This window comes from Ciconia boyciana, chromosome 11, assembly GCF_034638445.1.
Source record: "Ciconia boyciana chromosome 11, ASM3463844v1, whole genome shotgun sequence".
NCBI classification, from domain to species: Eukaryota; Metazoa; Chordata; class Aves; order Ciconiiformes; family Ciconiidae; genus Ciconia; species Ciconia boyciana.
In genome coordinates this window covers 5,330,313-5,349,446 of record NC_132944.1, presented here as the reverse complement: position 1 = coordinate 5,349,446, position 19,134 = coordinate 5,330,313, and the positions used below count along the sequence as shown (strand labels likewise).

Genomic DNA, 19,134 nt, shown 5'->3' with positions numbered 1-19,134 from the left:
TTAACTCTGTCCCAGCTGAAACCAGGACAGGGTAAAAGTCTCTGAAACCGGTGGTTTGATCACTTCTGGCTTCTGACTGAAACATAAATAGCATAACAAATTTGCAGTTGAAAGACTGTATGGTATTTTTCAGTGCCATGTTGTGCACGTTGAGGACTCTGAAACAGTGCCTGAAATACAGTTTAGCTCTACTTCAGATGGACAGAGCCTCTGTGCAGCTGCAGCCCCAGAGCGTACCTGCGTGTTGGAGCATGAAGCTCTCCTGGGAAGCACAGAACAGTCCCTTCTGAAAATGATACTTCTTGAGAGTGAATTTTCTGTATAACCATGCCTGGATTTCCCTAACTTGTGCTGTGTTTGTGATTGTTTAGTGGATTTTGACACTGGTGAGCTGGGATGGGATGGGGCCTTTTCTGACTCAGTGACAAGTTTTTGTGAAAGCCCACGCACAGCAGCAGCGTCTGCTCCGGTGAGCGCACGTGCCAGCCGTGCCTGCGCTGTGACAGTGAGCGCTTCCGTCTCGCTTCGTGCATATTCAGTAGTTTGTTTGCAAAAGCTATTTTGTGGGCATGGTTTTGTCTCCAGGGAGCAGAGGGTGGGAGTTTGGAAGTTCAGCTGGCATCAAGCTCCCCGAGGTGCCTGGGAGTGTTACTTGTACAGCAGAAATTTCCAGAAGCCTACTTGTGTCCCAAGAGCCTTTTGCACCAGGTGCTGTAGTGACACAGGCAAAGGGCTGAGCTTTTGAGTGCTAACGCTGCTCGTGGCTGCATTCATGGTGAGGAAACAAGGACGATCCTGTATGGCTGAAAAGGGTGATTTTTTTGTATCTTGTTCTGCCCCCCTGTTTTCGAGCTCCAGTTGTTTTTCAGGAATGGGCCTTACACAGGTGAACGGAGACCCAGAAATGCGAACTCTGACTCTGGAATGTACTGAGGATTCAAAATGGATGGTGACCTCTTTCCCTCAGTGTCACATTTCTTTGCTCTCTCAGTCCCAGGGGTATTTTGTTTTCGCCATACCTTCCTCATCACTCCTAAGCAACTCTCCCTATGATCTTTTCTCCATCCTCTTTCTGCCCTCCTCACTTCCCTTGCTTGGCCTACACTTTGGCTTCTTTCCTCCCAGTATCTCATGTAGCTCTCTCCCTGACTGTCCCCTCACCAGTCCTGACCACACACTGTCTCTTCCCCTCCTATTGCCACCACATTTGTCCTCTTCTTCTTTCTCAGATTCTCTCTTTCTTAAATCTTCCCCTCTGCTTTATAGGTGGTTCCTCTGTCGCTTTCCAGTACTTATGTCCCTACACTCTCTGTCTGTGAAAGAAGAACAAATAGACTAAACAAGCGGTTTGCCAGGTCTTTGCTGTGCTCTTGATAAATTCAGTGCTTCTGTAGCTCCTCATTCTTCTGACAGCGCAGCCAGGGAGCCCAGCATCCCCCCTCCCATGCGATGAGCTCACAGGGAGCTGTCACAGTTTATTCTAAGAAATCAGCTAATGTACAGTACTCAGCAGAGGAACCCCTCCCCTGGGAGGATCAGCAGAATTAGGATGTGCAGCGAGTTATCTTGGGGATTACACAATCTTATCACCTCCTCCAGAGGGTGGGGAGCGGTGAGCACCACACCGCTCTGAGTCACACTTCCCCCTGCAATGTGGTACAGGTTTCCTGACTCACTTCCTCCCAGGAGTTCTGTTTCCTTAGGCCTCTGCACCAACATCACAAGCAAAAAAAAAAAAAAAAAAAGTGACAGACGGGGAAGTCAAGGCAGCCATGGCCTCCAAGCCATGGTAGCGCCTGCCCCATGCTTCTTGTCTGTTCTGACTTTGGGTGGGAAGCCAGTGCTGCTCAGCAAGCAGTACACAAAAAGCCACTCACTGCTCAGTGCTGGTGAGGCAGTCGGAGTTTTATTTGGCTTGCTGAGACAGCCAGGACCTAGCTGACCATTTTCAGCTATGTGGCTGTTCTGAATTTTTTAACTCTGAAACACCCCATCGTACATTTACAAATGAAAGGCATACAAGTGATCACCCTCCTGTGGTAGACAGCTTGTTCCTGTATCATCAGAGTCTGGAAAGGAGAGAATGGGTGGGAGTCAGGAGTGGGCAGAGCTGCTGTAGCACAAATCCTGCCCTGGGAGCCAGCTGGTTGCTACAAGCAGATCTTCTAGGCAATGATGGTGGGCTTGCCTTGCTGCTGGCTCTTCAAGAGCTGGCACCAGCCTAAACTATCTCCAGCATCAGGGGGATGCTCCGGTAGTTGTTAGCTCTCTGCATACTTACTGTTTTTCTTCAAGCCTTTGGTTCTGGATTCATAATTCTCTCGTGATGAGATAGTTTATGATTTTCTTTTTTTTTTTTTTTAAAAGATTCTCAGCCCTTGTAGTGATAGGAAGAGCTTGGAAAATATGACTCTCTAAAGGGTCAACAGTCTAAAGGCCAATAACCAGCCACATGCAACCGTTCCACCCTGACACCTTTACTACTAGCATTTCAGCCTATTGATTTCTTGAGAGCTTGGAATAAGGGTTGGAATAAGGCTTGGAAGCGCTTGGAATAAGGCTTGTGTCACTCACTCACCTACTTTGCGGGAGTGGGAAGGGAGTGCCGAGTTACTGGAATAGCTGTCTCTTCAATACCTGGAAATACTCTTTCTCTCTGCATCACAGCCTAGTTTTAGAGCGCACCGTGTGACACAAATTAAGTTCAAGTGGCTAGTCATCCCCAGGGCTCAATTTTGTCAAGCCTTTATATTAAAGAAAGGATCTGCATGAGGCCTAAAAGGTCCTGCTTATCTCCGCAGTGACCCGACTGGCAGTGCGCATTTCCGGGACACGTTGATAGAAAGTCAGAGCCCGGTTTGGTGTAGCACTCCCATGCAGAGCCCTAGATCAGACTGTAGCAGCTGGTGAACTTCCTGACATCTGCCCCTGATACCACCCATGTGCGCTTTTAAGTTGGTAATATAAAGTCATCCTATTGACCCACTAGCTTGTGTCTCCCTGCTGTTAGAGAACAAGTGAAAATGAACAGGCCTTTCCATTTTGTTTAATATGACTTCCTGAAAACACTAGAAGGAGCTCAAAGGAGCATAAATGTGACAGCCAGTTCCCCTGTTTATTTGTGTGCTTGTAGTTTGGCTGAAAGACAGGAGAGGGAAGTGTGACTGTATGAGACTCCACTTGGGACGCCTTCCTCCTACCCAAGATGTGCGTTGTTGAATGAAGATGTACTCGCACTAGTTAGTTCCAGGGAAGTGGATGTGGGTTGCTCCTTTGGGAAGTTTGGCTTTCTGTACAGGTCAGTAGGATGGCATGGGACGGCCAGGCTCCGTTGAGATGCAGGCAACTTGCGTTCTGCCTCGCAAACTAACACTTTACAAGGGATGAAACACTTTGGCCTGGGTTGAGCATATAGTTTTCTGTTACTCTGACAGCACAGATGATAGAAAGGTTTTCTTTCCTTTCTTTCCTGCCGTCCCTGCCTTCCCTGCCTTCCCTTTTCACTAGCAGGAGCAGACGCTGCTCATCTTGTTAGCTACTAATAGCCTAGGAATGCTGCGTCCCAGCAGTGACGGCCATGTGCCTTAGCCAGGAGATAACAGTCATGTTTTTCCACTCAGTTACAGGTATACAAAGCTAGGAACAGTACTCATGCAAGAATCACAAAGTCAAATACTAATTTGAGAGTCTTATAAGAAGGAAAGATACAAAAGGTTCCCCAGCTTTAAGCCTTCAGAATGGGAAAAAAGGAGAGCGTGCAGCACACCTGTGTTTGGAGAACAGGAGTAAGAGTGTTGGCCTCTGCTTTGGGCAGAGGGAGATGGGTTTGGGAGTCTCAGTGGCAAGGGAATAGGAGGGCCCTGTTGTGGAATATCCCAGCGAGTGTCAGGTTTATTGCTGTCGAAAGGAGGGATTACAAATGTGGTCAGATCTTAATTCTGAGCATGTGAGAAGGCTGGCATCTCCTCTTGGAAATACGTAGCAGCTGATTACCGTGCCCATTTTTGTGTGTATTGTGTGACTGCATTTTTCCATTTCTTTTTGTGCCCTGTTTAGTGACCTACAATCTTTGGCCTTTAAACAAAAAACCTATAGGATATAATAGAGTGTTGAATTTATATTAGGAGTGTCATAATCTTACTGTGACTGCTATAACTGTATCTTAAAGGGTCTCGTTAGCAGGAGAAGCCTGACCTGACACAGCTAGTTCTGCCGCAAGGTCCTCTTCCCTTATACTCCCACAGGGTAGCTTGTGTTTTGGGACAGGCAGTCAGGTGGATATGAAGGGCAAGGGCTTGTATGTGCCCAGGTCATCATGACTAGCAAAGGAGAGACTCCTCTTTTAACTTTGGAAAACAACCAGTTTGGCTCTAGCTGTCCCAGGTTCAGAGAGGTGGCAGGATTTCGTAATAGCACCTGGTCTCATTCTTCCTTTCCCCCTCTGATATCCCCGAGTGCTGTCCTGGAACACTGGGAGTTTATCAGCCTGTCTCTGCGAGGATTTTCTCTGGATATAACTGATAGCTAAAGAAGTAGTTTTACAGTCTTGTCTTATGCTTATGGAAAGAGTCCTTGCTTGGCAGCTCTTGCCATCTAAATAACGCAAGATAAAACTGCAACAGTTAAAACACAGGGCACGAAATGAAGGAAGGGTTATAAAGAGGACAATTTAGATGTAAACCAATCTAGACATACTGAACTAGATTTTTTTTCCACTGGAAGGGTTGAAATTAGTAACATGGGGAGAGGACTTTCCTTGGAGGCTTGCATTGAGTTTGCAGATCTGGCCAGGATAGAGCCCTTTGCCCAGCCGCTTCCATGGCTCAGTCTGCTAAACCTGCAAAGGGGGAACGTCTGCGCAGCAAACAAAAGGCAGCTTTGACGTCAAGACCTGGGACTGTTGCCCTGACGCTGGGAGGTGGAGCGCAGAAAGGAATCTGCAGCTAATAGGCTCGGGACTGGAGCGCACTTTGGCAGAGGGACAGCTACTACCCCATCTTTCCAGGAATAATATTGTTTATTTCTATCTCACTCTCTCTGGCTAAAGTTACCCTAGTCAGGTTTCACTTCACCTGTCTCTACCATAAAGTCATCAGAGCCCAGGAAAAATCTAATCTGCAGGCTCCCCGTTCTCCATACCCTCTTCCCCGAAGAGCTACACTGCATATTTGTTTTATTTCTTTGCTTTGATGAGTTCACGACCATGACTTTCTCCTACTGAAGCTTTTGCTGGTACAATTTAATAAGCACATACACACGCAGTTGCTGTGTTTGTGTGTAGATGTTCAAGTATCATTCCTGCCTGCTAAGGAGGAATGGTCTCTGCGGCTGTCTGTATGTACATAGCATTCACTGTCTTAACAGCAGCAGATATTTCTGGTTTCCGCAAGCAGCTCTGTCCTGTGGAGGAAAGCTTTGTTCTGGGAAATTTCAAAATGTTGCAACGCAATGCGTAACAACCTGAAGTTAAGTGGATTTGTTACATTGCTTCGATTGGCTCTGGACTTGTTGAAAAAGGCACTATTTTTACATCAGTTCCAGGTTGCCAGCCTTTCCTGGGCAGACTTTACAAACTGTTGAGTCATGGACCAAACCTTTAGTAAACTGTCCCATATTTTCTGGTTTATTCATCTTTCCTAGCTCTGCAATTCAGGTTGGTGAGTATTTGCCCCCTGTGTGCTTACGAACGTTGTGCAGCCTTTGAAAGTTTAGGAGCTGAATCCCAGCCTCTGGACGGGCTGCAAAGGCACTCGCAGGTGTAGCTGTATTTGGCTGGGTGCGAGCCAGGAGGAGGTGAAGCGGCACTTCATAACCAGCTTTGGAAAACTTCACTCAGTAAATCAAATGCAAGTTTGTCTCAGAGTCCTATGAGTTGTAATCCCTGATCACTTGTTCTGTAGGTTGGCTGCAGGAAGCAACCTGTAAATAAGCATTCCCAACACTGCACAAGGCAGTACTGCTACTCAGACTGTTATAGTTATGGACTTTTTCACCAGCTCTTATTAAACCCTTCTGAGATTTAAGATCATGAAAGTGCATTGCCACTCTTTTTATGTATGCGTGCGATATGAATGGGAAGTATTGAAAATAGGTCTATGAGATATTAATGGCGTAAGAGTTTAGAGCTCTTTTTGGTTTTGATATTTTTGAGTTAAATTCACTGCTTTAAAATACATTAGTTAATTTTTTCATTCACGGTCAGTTACTCTAGACTGTCCCAGGTGAGATCTGAGTTGCTTTGCTGTGTTGGCGGTCATTTGCTTCCTCCTCCCACCTCAAATTTGAGTGTTAAAATCATGGAGATTATCTATGTCCAAAAAAAAAAGTTTAAACTGAGTGTTCGACAGCTCCTCAAATAGGAAGATTTAAAAGGGGTTGTTTTTTCCTCCTAGTTCCTAGTACAAGCCTGTTGCTCTCATCTTATGACATGTGCTTGAGCATCTGCAAGTTCTCAAGCTTGGTTCAGAGCTGTCTCCGCTTCCCTCTGTACTTCCCTAATCTGAATTCCTCACCATGTATGTGTTGTAAGAGTTTCTGTGTGTGTCATTCTACACAGAAGCCAGATCCTGAGAAGCAGTATAAAGCTTCTTTTTAAAAAATGAGTTTCCTCTTGCAATCTCTTGCCCCTGCTGTATGATCAGGTGGTTGGTAGATGAGTGATTCTGCTCTTGTCTTGTCTGATTTCCTGGAAGAGCCTGGCTGCTGGCTGAAGTGACCGCAGGAAAGAGGATGGGAGGGACTGTCTTGTAAAAAAGCTGGTGGCAGATGAATGCTAACGGAGAAGAAAGCGGTCTTGGATCTAATTTAATTTCCCCAGCCTTCCTAAGAAAGGGAGGAGAATGAATGCAGCTCCAACGCTGCACTGCTCCAGCTGCCCTCTGCCCTTCCAGTTAGGCACTAGCTCAATGTTTCCATGTTGAACAACAAAGAAGCTCCAGTCTGGACTTAAAGCATCTTAACACTTTAGATTATACTGTGGTTTCTCGGTCTGTTTTCCACTACATTTTAATTAGAGCTTATATTATGTTGTTACTTAGAGCCTTTGTCGTCTCTTTAGACTGCACTGTGAGAAGAGAAGGGGCCACCCAGATGTTTCGGCAGTGGAGGGAGGCAAGGTGGGGCACTTGGAGACACAGGAGAGGACTTGAAAGATGAGCACGCTGGCTGGGTCCTTCTGATAAACTGGCAGTGAAGGAATTAACACTGGCACACTGCCATCACTGAGCATTGATGCAATTTGCTTGGATCAGGCTTTCAAGGTTTTTTGCCCAAGTCCTGGTTTTAGCAACCCCACTGGTGAACTGCAGTTTGTCACAGTAGAGGGGAAGCTGGGTGTGATAAATCGTATGGCTGCCCAGCTATGATAGTTGTGGCTGGGGGATGGAAACAGACAAGTGGAGAATTTCCGAGTATTGATAAAGGCAAATCCTGGTAATCAAAACCCTGTTTGGAAACCAGCTCTGTGGGAAATGGCTTTGCATTTTATGCTAGCTGGGCAGAAATACTTGATGATGATGTGTATAGAATTAAGCCCTGAGAGGTGAGCCTGTGACACAGGTGGTTTGCTGGAAAAATGCAGCAGTTACCTTAGTGGTGGCTGAAGAAGTTAATTGAGAAATGGGCTATGTCTGTTTGGACAGGCTTTCAGTTGGTTTCGTGCTCAAAATCTGAGAACCCAGAAGAAACAGGGAGGGGCATGGAGCACAGCAAGAAAGGGAAAGACACTTTTTTGTTGGTTGTTTTTAAATTTTTCTTTAACCATGCAGTGGTATGAGGTCAGGCAAATGACTGGCTGCATTTGCAGTGGCTGTTCCTTTGAGTTTAGAACATGTTTGTGTGTTTATGTTGGGACTAGAAGAAAACAGGGGCAAATAATTGGGGGAAATAAAGGATATTGGAAGTCCCCTGTGGAAAATGGGTAAGATGGGGAAGGAATGCGTGATAAACGAATTGAGAAGCTGAGGGAATCTGTGAAGTCTAGAAATCAATGAGAGCTACTTTCTTTTAAAAAGAAAGAGTGGAAGCAATGCAGGGAGTGAAAAGGGTGAAAACAGCAACTGTGAAAGAAGAGAGTGAGCGGAATATGGCCTGAATAAAACGGGTAAAGAAAGCAGCAAAAGTGTGTGAATTGGTATGGTTTTTACATTTGGTTCTGTATTTTATTGAATTTCCATGGCACCAGCTAATGTCAGACTGCTTGCTCCTTTCTGTGCTTTACATTGTGTGCACGTGTGCGGGAGCTTTTTTGAAAATGCCAGGCATATAGTACAACCAGGGTTGCTTTGACTTCAATGAATATTCACAGCATCTTCCCGTCCTTGGCAGGGCTACGGAGGGCTGATCGGGATGCAAGCAGCTCCATCCTCTGTGCCGGGGGTAAATTCTTCAGTGGCTTATCAGGAATTCATGGGGTAGTTCCTAAAGCCTATTGCAGACCTGCTTTTCTCTCCTAGATGCTTCCTTTCTTACACCTCCGTGACATGGGACATAGTGTAAGAGGCAGGTGTCTGATGCTGTAGCAATACTGAGCAAGTTTAATCACCATCTTGAGGATTAGGTATTATTTATAATTTGTGCAGTTAGGCCTTGATGGCTGCAGAAACAGTACATCCAGAACAAAGAAGTAAGAAAGGAACGTCTTGTTCAGCTAATCAGCCGTGCTCTGAGAAGAGGTTGAAGCTCTGCAGTCCTGTCGTAGGCAAGGCAAAGCAGCGGCACAATTAAAGTTGTGGAGAAGGAATTAAGGACAACCATTTCCCAGGCTTGAGTACGCCTGGGTGTGCAAATTGGCAGCAGTGATGGTACACTCTGTATTAAGAGGTCAATACACGAAGGAAGGGTTATGTACTCAGTTTGTGCAGTTTTGCATCGCCTGGAGGGTGGAATCACATCTGGTTTGTTTTTCTTGTATTTTGCTGCTGGGATTCAAAACTTCACTGTTTTGGCTGGCAGAATTGGAGTGAAGGAGAAAAAATAGATGGTTTTCTAAACAGAAAGAAAAAATTGTTTTCCCGGAGTGTTTCCTGCATCTTTCTTCTCTCATATCAGTAAAATCACCAAACTTGCTTTGCCTGAGTGAGAGTTAATTTAGCTGTATTGTCTGTAACTTAATAGCCATTTGAGTTACAGCAGCTGTAACTTAAAAAGCAGATTTAAGACATTTTCTATGTAGCTGTATGCTTATTATAAATATTATGTATTTATACTTCATATACCATGCATGAATATGTAATAGGTAGGTTTCTACTAGGCTCATCGTAGTAGAGCTGAGGAGGCCCAGCTGCCACCTTCTGCAAAGAATTGTCCTTAAAGCTGTTGCCCAGCTCATTTGATGCTGTTCTCCTGTCACTTGAAAAGGGATTTCTGCTTGCATAGTGTTGGTGCAGTCAGAGCAGGGGATTAAGAACATGGTTAACCTTTTCATGTATCTGCCATCTGGGGAGAGTTTAGGATCTGTGGTATTGTAGTCTCAGTTTTAGAGATGATTACTCAAGGAAGCTGCTTGGAATTTAACAGGAGGAGCTAAATTAGGAAGGAGTGAATATAACTCAGTACATAGGTGGGAGGAGGAAGAGCATCACCTGTCAGCCCCCACCCAAGGCATTCAAAGACTCAGAGAAACTGTTTACAACTCATCACCTAGAGTGCTGGTTGTCAACACTTTTGACATGAGTAACTCAAAACTTTCCATCAGAAAGTCCTCCTGACAGCAGGCTTCCTTTAATTAGTCATCCTTCATGGATGTCAGCAGTAATTCATGGAAACCCCTCAAGTTCTGAGGGTTGCAGCTTGAAAATCACTGGTGTAAGGCAGCTTGATGATGCCTCTGGTGACATCGGTGTGTATTTCATCATGTCTTTTCTTCTTCCCTTTCTGTGTCAGAAAGGGGCTTGGATCTGAGGGAAGCTGGAATTGCATTCCCATGTGGTCACTGTAGTCATTGTGCTGCTGGGTCAAAGCCAGGGCAGGCTTGTCCAGAGACAGCGTTGGTCAGACTTCAGCATCAGCTCACGCCCTTCCCCGTCTGGAGTGTTCTGACCTCTTGGAGGTGTCTCAGGAGTGTGGAATTTTGCTGGTTGTTCTCCGCTTGGGTAGGGAGGGATGGTTTCCTTTGCAGTTGTTCCTTCTGGAAAAGTGAGACCAAGTTGAGGACCAATGTCAGGCTCCCAGTCCTCTTGATTTCTGGCTGTTTCCATGGGCACTACAAACAGAAGAAGGACTGTCACCGAATAGACCATGGAGTTTGGGGATGTGGAGAGTAGGACAGACCACCTTTTGGTTAGTGTGCATGCCTACAGATGGCCTGTTTATACAAACCACGGCGCAGGGTGTGTAAATACGTGAAGTTCCAGCCTGTTGAGGTTTCCAGATAAAGTAAGCTGACAAGCCATGCCAGCGTTTTTTTTGGCTCCCATGGAAAAGGCAGTGTTGCACATGACTTGCTTACTGCAGCTTCTGCCCACCTATTTAAAGTAGTACGTGAGCACAGTAGCCCCAGGTATGTGATCCATAATAACAGTATCATAGAATCATAGAACAGTTTGGGTTGGAAGGGACCTTTAAAGGTCATCTAGTCCAACCCCCCCTGCAACGAGCAGGGACATCTTCAACTAGATCAGGTTGCTTAACTGACATCTTCAACTAGATCAGTACTTATTGCTAGAATTCTTCTGCACAGATCAGTGTGAATAACTCCCTGGATGTGCCTGACTTGTCTGTGATCGGTGGCTTGAGAGGATCAGCAATGTGTTCTGGGAACATTGTAAAGTCTAAATCTTGACATTTTCTTCTTTTTCCTCTTGTGTCTAATACATAATTTTAAAAAAAGCTGTTGAGAAGGATGTGGAATGAGACTGAAAGCTTTCTCTCTTCCAAATGTGTGTCCCCCCAATATATGTAAACAGAAGTAAATATTTTTCATTGCAACTGTCACACTTGGTTTAAGATCGCGAAGGTGAAAGTCCATAGTAAACTTTCTGCGTTACCCAAGTATGCTTCTTTGACCTTATGAAAACCAAATAAACACAGTGTATTGTGGCCTTGGGGACAGGCCAGGAAAAACTCTGTAAATGGAGCAATATCATTACCTTTCATTGCAGTGCAGATGATTGAAGGAAAAATGTGTGCCATCAGAGCAGGGAAACCCATTTAGTTTATTTACTTTCTTTCAGCTCCTAATTTTCATGCACCGTGTTCTGGGTTTTTCTGGCTGTTATTTTTCAGCCAGGTGCTCTGAGACCTTCCTTTTGAAAACCCTAAGTCTGTCTACAGCTAAATGCTGTGCTGGGGAAAAGCCAGACTGTGGGCCAAATTCTTTCTCCATCACCTTGGCACAGTTTTCTTGAAGCAAGAGAAATTGCATGTGATTAGCTAAGAAAAGAATTCGGTCCCAGACATGTCTGGCTCACACTATAGACATCTATTCCCTAGAAATAAATTTTATAGCTAGGTGTGTGATGGGCTGTACACAGAACGGCGTTAGGAGCCGAGGTGGCTCCATGTCAATGCTTGAGAAAGCCATGACGTAGAAAAGCTGTTGTGTAAAACAAGCGCACTGTTCAGAAGTGTGAGGACACAACTGCACTAGCACGCAGCCTTTGCACACAGGCGCCGTGCGGGGAGCTGGTAGTGGAGATCATTCCCAACGTAGATTGCCTGTGTTAGGCTCAACGTAGTTTAAACCTCACTGTTGTGTGGCAAATTTCCTTCTTAGGGATACTTGTTACCCCTGATGTTTCCTGGTATAATGTGTGCTGATGCTTGGAAAGGAGTTTTGGTGTGATACCTAGGCATGGCTGCCACCTCTTGCAGAGTCATTTTCAAATCCAGGAGCTGGAATTACTGAAAGCAAACCTGAGGTATGGCAGGAGCAGGGAGGCAGCACCGGGCAGGGGAGCAGGGGGAGAGGTGGGAGCTGCTGCTGCCAGCTGACAGTCCAGACAGGTTGCAGCTGGGCTCATCCCACGCTTTCCAGTACTTAAGGTAAAAATAATCCTTCTGGGATTCACGTGGAAAAGGAGAGGAGGATGTCTGGAGTGCTGAAAGGTCTGCGCAACGTGGTCTCTTCCTTGTCACCCTTCCTTTCCCTCCTCTGCTCCTCTTCTCCACGTCCGCCCCCAGTCCTGGGGGGTGAGCGAAGGCCCAGCGGTTCTAGGAAGAGCTCGAGCCGAGTTAGCAGCCGCCAGTTCTGGGAACTGTGGCCCCAGGCCCCGCGGGACGCTTCAGGGAATTCTCGCTGCCATTCCAAGGATGGCAAAAGAGCTCGTCCAGTGACCTGGGGCTCCCCAGCGGCAGGGGGCAAAAGTTTGGAGTCACACCATGGGACTGGGGAGATTACCAGAGACACAAGGGCCTGGAGATTTATGCTCTGCTCAGAACTGTACTACAGTAAGTTGTTTGGCTTCTTGGGGGAGAGAGAGAAAGAATTTGCTACACAGGAGATACCAGTAGTGACCACAGGAATTTAGAAAAGGGATATGGAGTTAAAAGGTCAAAATTTCCCGCCATCAGTCATCATCTCCTTGGTAGGAGTCGGAGAGGGTGCCAGAAGCTCAGACAGAGATTTCAAGACCCTGAAACCTCCCACAACCACATGACCTTGAGTAAATGAAACAAGAAGCAGCAAATTGAGACTGAGCCTGGCTCGTGCTGCTGTCCCACACTTTCTGCCTCCCAGTGCCATGGCTCCCACCAGTCGTTAGCCTGTTCCAGGTTCGGACCTGCTGCACGTCCCCTCCTTCCAAAGCAGGAGACGATGGGAACTTTACTCCCAAGCCCTGCAGAGCTTCTAAGGAAAACACTCAGCATGACACTGACAAATTAATGTTATTCTTACTGCCCATTTACAAGATAAAATTATTTCACATGCTGCTGGCAGCCTGGGAGGAGTGAATTTCTCACAGCCCCGGACTTTAAATACATCTTCTACATGTGGTTACTGAGTTGCTCCGGGTTGGCTTCAAATTAGCAGAGATTTGAGGAGAGGAAATGTTGAAGTTGGATATTGGCTTCCAAGGTACTTTTATAAGTCACTGTAGCAATGCTGCAGGCTGCAGATAGTGCCTGCTTTTTCTGGTTTTGTGTCGTGCACGCATGGAAGCGTTGCTTTCCTGGAAGAGCTGGTCTAACCCACTGCGAGTTGTTCGAAGAGAGGAGGCAAGGAGTCACATTTTCTGGCCTTCTCCTAGATCAGACCAGACGGGTCCCTTAGGCCTTGACATCATCAGTGGCATGAATTTTATTGGGATATTATCATTCTGCACACTATTTCAAGTCTAGTCCGACTCTGTGAAAAGTCGTGTGAACTCTATTCCATCTCTGACCCTGAGTTTTGCTGCTTTTTTTTGACTCGAGCTGATAACCACAGCTCTGGCACGTTGTGCTCCAGCCAACAAGTGTGTTGTCTTCTGGGGTTGTTCATTTAATGCCGTCAGCTTTCCCCTAGACATCATAGCAGATTGTTTCTTTGCTTTTACATTTAATGCCTTTCTAAGGTATCAGTCAGCCCCCAAACCTCTTTCTTCCGATGTATTTATTGTGATTCTGCTTCTAGTGTTTGATCAGACTTTCTGATACTGCTTTTGAGCCTTTCCTCTTCTCCATTTTCTGTTTTTTCCTGTGTATTTTTCCACTGTGGAGAAATTGTCATAAAATGAGAGCTAGCAAAATCTTTTCAGCTCACATATGCCCTTGGTTTGGAAAGAAGCGTATGCTCGTGTCGGGGGGGGGGGGAGGCAGCTGTTCTTGCTCTTCATGTAAAAGACCTTAATGGATTCACAGGATTATGCTGCCGGAGTAGCTGTTCCATCAAAGCCATAGCAACTTCCTTGTTGCCTTTCATTTTCTCAGGCTATTGGATGTATTTGGTTTCTATAAACAACTAATTAAATTGCAGAAGAGTAGATCTTTATTAAGGTTTTATTAACGTTCAGTTTGCTTTTTAGTTTTTGGTAGGAGATCAAAAGCCTTCACTCTTTCCTAGAAAGATAACAAAAGGGTTGCAGTGCTGTGCTAGGATAATCTCCCTCTAATAACTTTGTGTGCTCTGCGAAGATAGGGGCAGAGGCCGCTGCCATTGGGGGTACGCGAAAGGAAGGCACGGTGGGGGTGCGCCCGGTAGCCAAACCAGAACCTGGGAATCTCCCGGTGCCACAGGCAGGAGCAGCTCTGCCGGCTGCACTGGGAGTGTCCTTCCTGCCCTGGCATGGAGGGAGTCCTGCATGCTTCTTGCTCACCTGGAAGCACCTGAAATCCTGAATTCAGGCCCTCCAGAGTCCACCCTCCCTCAACCCATCTCCCTGGACGTGCTGCTTCCTCCCTGTTGTGCTTTTATATCACAAGGGTGAATGCTTAGTAGGGGGTGATTCCTTGTCACAGCTTCCTGTGGTTGCGGTCTCCTGAGTTTTTGCTGGTGTGTAGTTGATGTGGGTTCTGATGAATGAGAGTGCACACACTTAGCAGCCGTCTTTCAAAGATTGCCTGAAGACTCTTCATCTGGAATATTCCTTTTTCTCCTAAGAGGTTCTGTTTCTTTTTAGTTACCTTTCTGTGCTAAGTCCTTGAGGGACTGGAAGAGCAATATTTTCAGATTGTTTGTAGATGCTCTGCTTTAGTGGAGTTATTCCCAGGCCTTTTAGGGTGTCTTCACTGTGCCCGAACGTAGCTAGAACAGCATAAGAAGATTTTTCTTTCATGTCTCCATGTTTCCCTCCTTCACCAAATATTCTCCTTGTGGATGCAGGCACATGTTTAAAATACACAGGACTCCTTCTTGGTTTTGTGACTTGTTGCTTTGCTGCAGCAAAGAGACAGGATAGAGCTGAGGGAAGCCAAGAAATTCTATACCAAGTTAAAAAAAAGAGAAATCTTTATTGCTTCTCTCTTCCCATTGCTGCAACTGGCATAAATAGGTGCAGGTGCCACGTCATTATTCGCTCAGTTATATGCAATGTCTGCAGCTACTGCTTATGTGGATAGAACCTGCATTTCAGATCTATCTTACTGCCAAGATAGAGGCGGTTTTTTGATGACAGAAACTTCTTGCTGCCATTGCAGATCAGTGGTAGAGTAGTAGAGCATTTATCATTTTCGCTTGTGAAGCCTTGAGTGATTTTTGATCCATCCATTGTTGCATTTTCTATTTACTTTCCCTCCAGGAAAGGTATGGTTTAAAGTTTGCACATAACTTGTTTATTATGTGCATCTCCAAAAGGTGAAACAAGTCTCAGTGTTAGCTTTCAAACAAGCTGTGCAATGATTCCTCAAAGTAGCTATCGATGAGTTAACTTTTTATGAATTTGTTACCTAATCTGAAGGATAAGGAAGGTGATCAGCTTGCTTTGCCTATGGGAAACTGGTATCCTAAAGCAAACAGATCCTACCCCTCCCTAAACATACAGATATATTGCTATAATATTTCCCTTGTCCTGTCAGAAAAACCCCTTCTCTTGCAGACATTAAATGCATAGTTATTTCCTGCCTGAACAAGTTGCCTTGCAAGTGATGAGCAATGCCTGGGACTGAGAATCTGAGCATGGCTGCGTCCTCTGCAACTTGGGCTGGCTATCCATGGCACTTTGGCTAACTGAACTGTGCCACATGCTATTTTGGCTCCTAGAGTAAAACAGCTTTTGCCCTTCCTTCTCTTGGGTGTTCTCTGTGCCACACTGTCATGCCAAGAGTTGCAGCGGAAAATCCTGCTTGCTGGACTCCATGGAACCTGCAGGCTGACAGCAGGGGCTGGCACAGCAGGCAGTTTGGAGCAGCTGGAAAGAAGTGGGAATAGTTGCAGTGTAATGTTTAAAAACTGTCCCTGTCTCTCTGTGGTGATCTAAGAAGGATGCAGAAGGTGTGAGACTCCCTGTTTTGTTAGCCATAGGAGACATCTGTCCAATCTGAAATTAGCGCTATCATTGGAACAGGCTTTTCCCTGCAAACGGGCTCTCGGGTGGGGTTTGGGGAAAGCCTGTGCAGGTTTCTTGCTCAGCAGCGGATGGGAAGCTTCCAAAGACATTCGCAGCACCATATGGTTGCAATCTGATCTAGTGCCAATGTATTAATTTCCTCCTGATACTGCATGTCTCTCCCTATTTGTTTGCCTTCTCACTTGTTAGTTTATTCTCCTGTTGCATGAGACTAATTGGGAGAAGGTTGGAGGAAACAGAGGCAGGTGAAAGGTTTAGGAACAATGCAGTATCCTGGAGTAATGCATTAGCACTTGTCTTTATTGGTGCTTCTCGTCCAAAGGGGATGTTTAAGTAGCTCGAAGGCTGTGCAAACCATCTGTGATAGCAGTAAATCACAACGCGGAGACTGAACCCGAGCTGGTACGGCCCTCACTAACCCCGCAGCTGGAAACGCTGAGCCTCTAAAACTGCCTGGATGCAAATGGGCTGTGTTTGCATGATTTGCACCCTACCAGCAACGACTCACTTCGGCAGGAGGATCTACTGGTGCTCCAGTGACATAGCTATGCTGCCTGCAGACCAGAGCAGGAGAGTGCGTGCAGCGCAGTGTGGTCTGGTGCCTTTGCAGCTGGATAATCTGCTACAGTGAGAACATCTGCACTGAGCTCTCCTTCCCTGCTCCTAGGTCTTCCTGGGGAGAGCAGCCACATCTGCAGTGGTCCATTTGTGGTATTTCCTGCTCAGAAATACTAGGAATTTGATAACTGTTTTCTAGCTGCAACTGCTGGAGGAATTGAAATAGAATTCATGAATCTGGCAGCTACACAAGCCTTTGTGTGAATTTACTCCCATAAATAGAAGGTATCAGGGAGACATTGAAGATGTCTTAACCGCCTTCATCCTGCAACTTGATGGTTATCTGCCTTTCAGCTGTGCCTGAGCCCTTCACCTTGCACAGGATTGGAGATCCTCTGTTCAGATGGGAGAGATGTGCACTTATAGTCATAGAGCCCAAGACAATAAAATGTAAAAAAGTGAGAAATAATGTTTGCATCCTGTCCAGCCTACGTTCATGGATAATGTGTTTCACCTCCCTAAATTCCTTGTGAACACTTCCTGACTTCCAGTTCCAAACTGTAGTTTGGAGGTGCTGCCTAGTAATGAATTGCTGTCTTTGTTTTGTGGGATAGAGATGTATGGAGTAATTCCTACATATCCTTTAGTGACTTGTGCATCAATATGTGGATTAAGGATAAGTTCTAGCCATGATAAAATTACACCTGTGCTGAATTTGGCACATTTTCATAAAGCCTTTAGAAAACCTCAGATGAAAAATCTGTAGAAAGCCAATTGCTATAAGTAACTGTGGTATGTCACTATATTTCTATTTATCTTGCCATTGCAGTGAGAGCTATGGTGTGTATGAGGTTTCAAAGTGTGTTTCCTATCTGCTCCATCTTTACATCCATACCTGTGACCTACAGCAGTGAGCAACCTATTCCCTTTTTAAAGTCTAGAGAAATGTTCACATACTGCAACAGGTCATGTTGCGGAGATGCTCAAACCAGAGCTAATCTGAGGTTCTGTGTCCATTCAGTACACAGCCATGGTGATACCAGCCTGGGTCCCAAGAGCAGCGTAGCTCTCTGCGGGACCCTGTGTCCCCAAGCTCATAAAACGGTGGCCAGTGCCTGATGAGTGCCTTGCTGTTCAGCCCCATGTGTGCTCTGGTCCCTTCTGAGATAGCCTTCCGCTTCTGAGTGGGATTGTAAAGAATATAGGTGGGATTGAATGGGATCATTTTGTACATCCCAGTGGTATAACCCCTCACACTTTTTAGGAAATCAAAGTATGACTCTCCCAACCTTTCAGTGCTCTATGTCCTTGTAACGCTGGGATTAATTTCAGAACCTTGGTGCAGCAGGAAGATAGGTTGCTTTACGAGTTATTACAGTACAGAGAGGGCAACTGGAGCTCTACAAATAAAGAGTGTGTGCTCAGTGTCCTTGGCCTTACTTCCACCACTTTGGTGTGCTAATCACTGCTAATGGGTTTGCATAGTGAATAGCAATTCCTGTCACATGGTGAATTCTGAGTCATTTTTTGCCCCACAGCTCACACTGAAAAGTGTGTGTAAAACTGCCACCTTACCCCTTTTACAGGCATTGATCCCCAACCCAAGACACCCCTTTGACAAGGTGTAAGGTGCAGGCCAGGTGTGGGTCTTACGTCCCTTCCAGACACCAGGGAAAGTTCATCGTCAGCTTTATGTGGTTCCCTAAATGATATTTCCGACTGATCCTGTGCCTAGCATCTTGCCCTCTGGGTTTTCTGTGTTTCACAGGATTTGCCTGTAGAGCAAAGCGGTGGGCGTTGGTTGTTTTTTTTTTTCTTTTTCTTTTTTCTTTTTAATAAATCATGTCCAATTAGCTTCCTTAGAAAAACCTCCCTCGGTGCTCTGATTGGGTGTCTGGCAGAGGAGGGACTGCTGTCAGCGTGTCTGAGTTCCTGGAAGAGCTGAAGTGCAATGAAAATGACCCCAGGGAGCAATGGGCTTTCCACAGAAACCCGACAGTCTGGGGGAGGGCTGACTGAGACTGGATGGTTGTAAGAGCTCATTTAGTTTCCTTTCTGCAGCTTGACAGAGAAATGGAAGGAGTCACTGTGCTGCACACAGCTTCAATCGCATCCTTCATCAGTAGGGTCTTAATGCTTCCTTCAGCATCGTGCACGGTAAAGGCATGGGGCCATCCTTCTGTGGTTTTTCTGTGTGCCCCAGGGCACCCTGCGGGTACTGTCAGCATCCTTCTCATTTCTGGAGACCCAAAAGCTCAGCAGATAACTTGTCCACTCCTTATTTACACTATAGGTTTTTAATTCTAGGTCATATTCCCATTTGTATGATGTTTTCCTTCACCTTTCACTATTTTACTTGCACTGTATTTGCCTCTCTACTTTTAAAGAAACAAACGTGAATTGCAAATTTCATAGCCGTGATTTGGTATTTTCCTTGCCTTGTACTTCTGGGCTGATCTGGTGATAGGGCCGGTTCTCATCTTTTGGGATCATTGTCATCTGACATGTTCTTATATTTACAGAGTCACTTCAAACTTGTGTCTTCTTTTATCTGGGGACCAAATGCCTTTTGCCTAGTGTTTGAGGGCATTCAGGGAAGAAGGGAAAAATACCACCTCAGTCCTTATAGCAGAGGCCTAAGGGAATTAACATT

The 19,134-nt window shown here is 45.7% G+C and overlaps 1 protein-coding gene across 6 annotated transcripts in view; it reads left to right on the top strand.

Annotated features, from left to right (window-relative positions):
- MAPKAPK3 (MAPK activated protein kinase 3) overlaps window positions 1-19,134 on the top strand; it is a 135,133-nt gene that overhangs the window by 36,353 nt on the left and 79,646 nt on the right. The window contains exon 1 of one of the 6 annotated variants that reach the window (XM_072875605.1): window positions 7,900-7,918. The exons of the other annotated variants lie outside the window; for them this stretch is intronic. The gene's annotated coding sequence lies outside the window, so the exon portion shown is untranslated. Of the gene's footprint in view, window positions 1-7,899; window positions 7,919-19,134 lie in introns of those variants that run through there. 6 annotated transcript variants of the gene reach the window in all.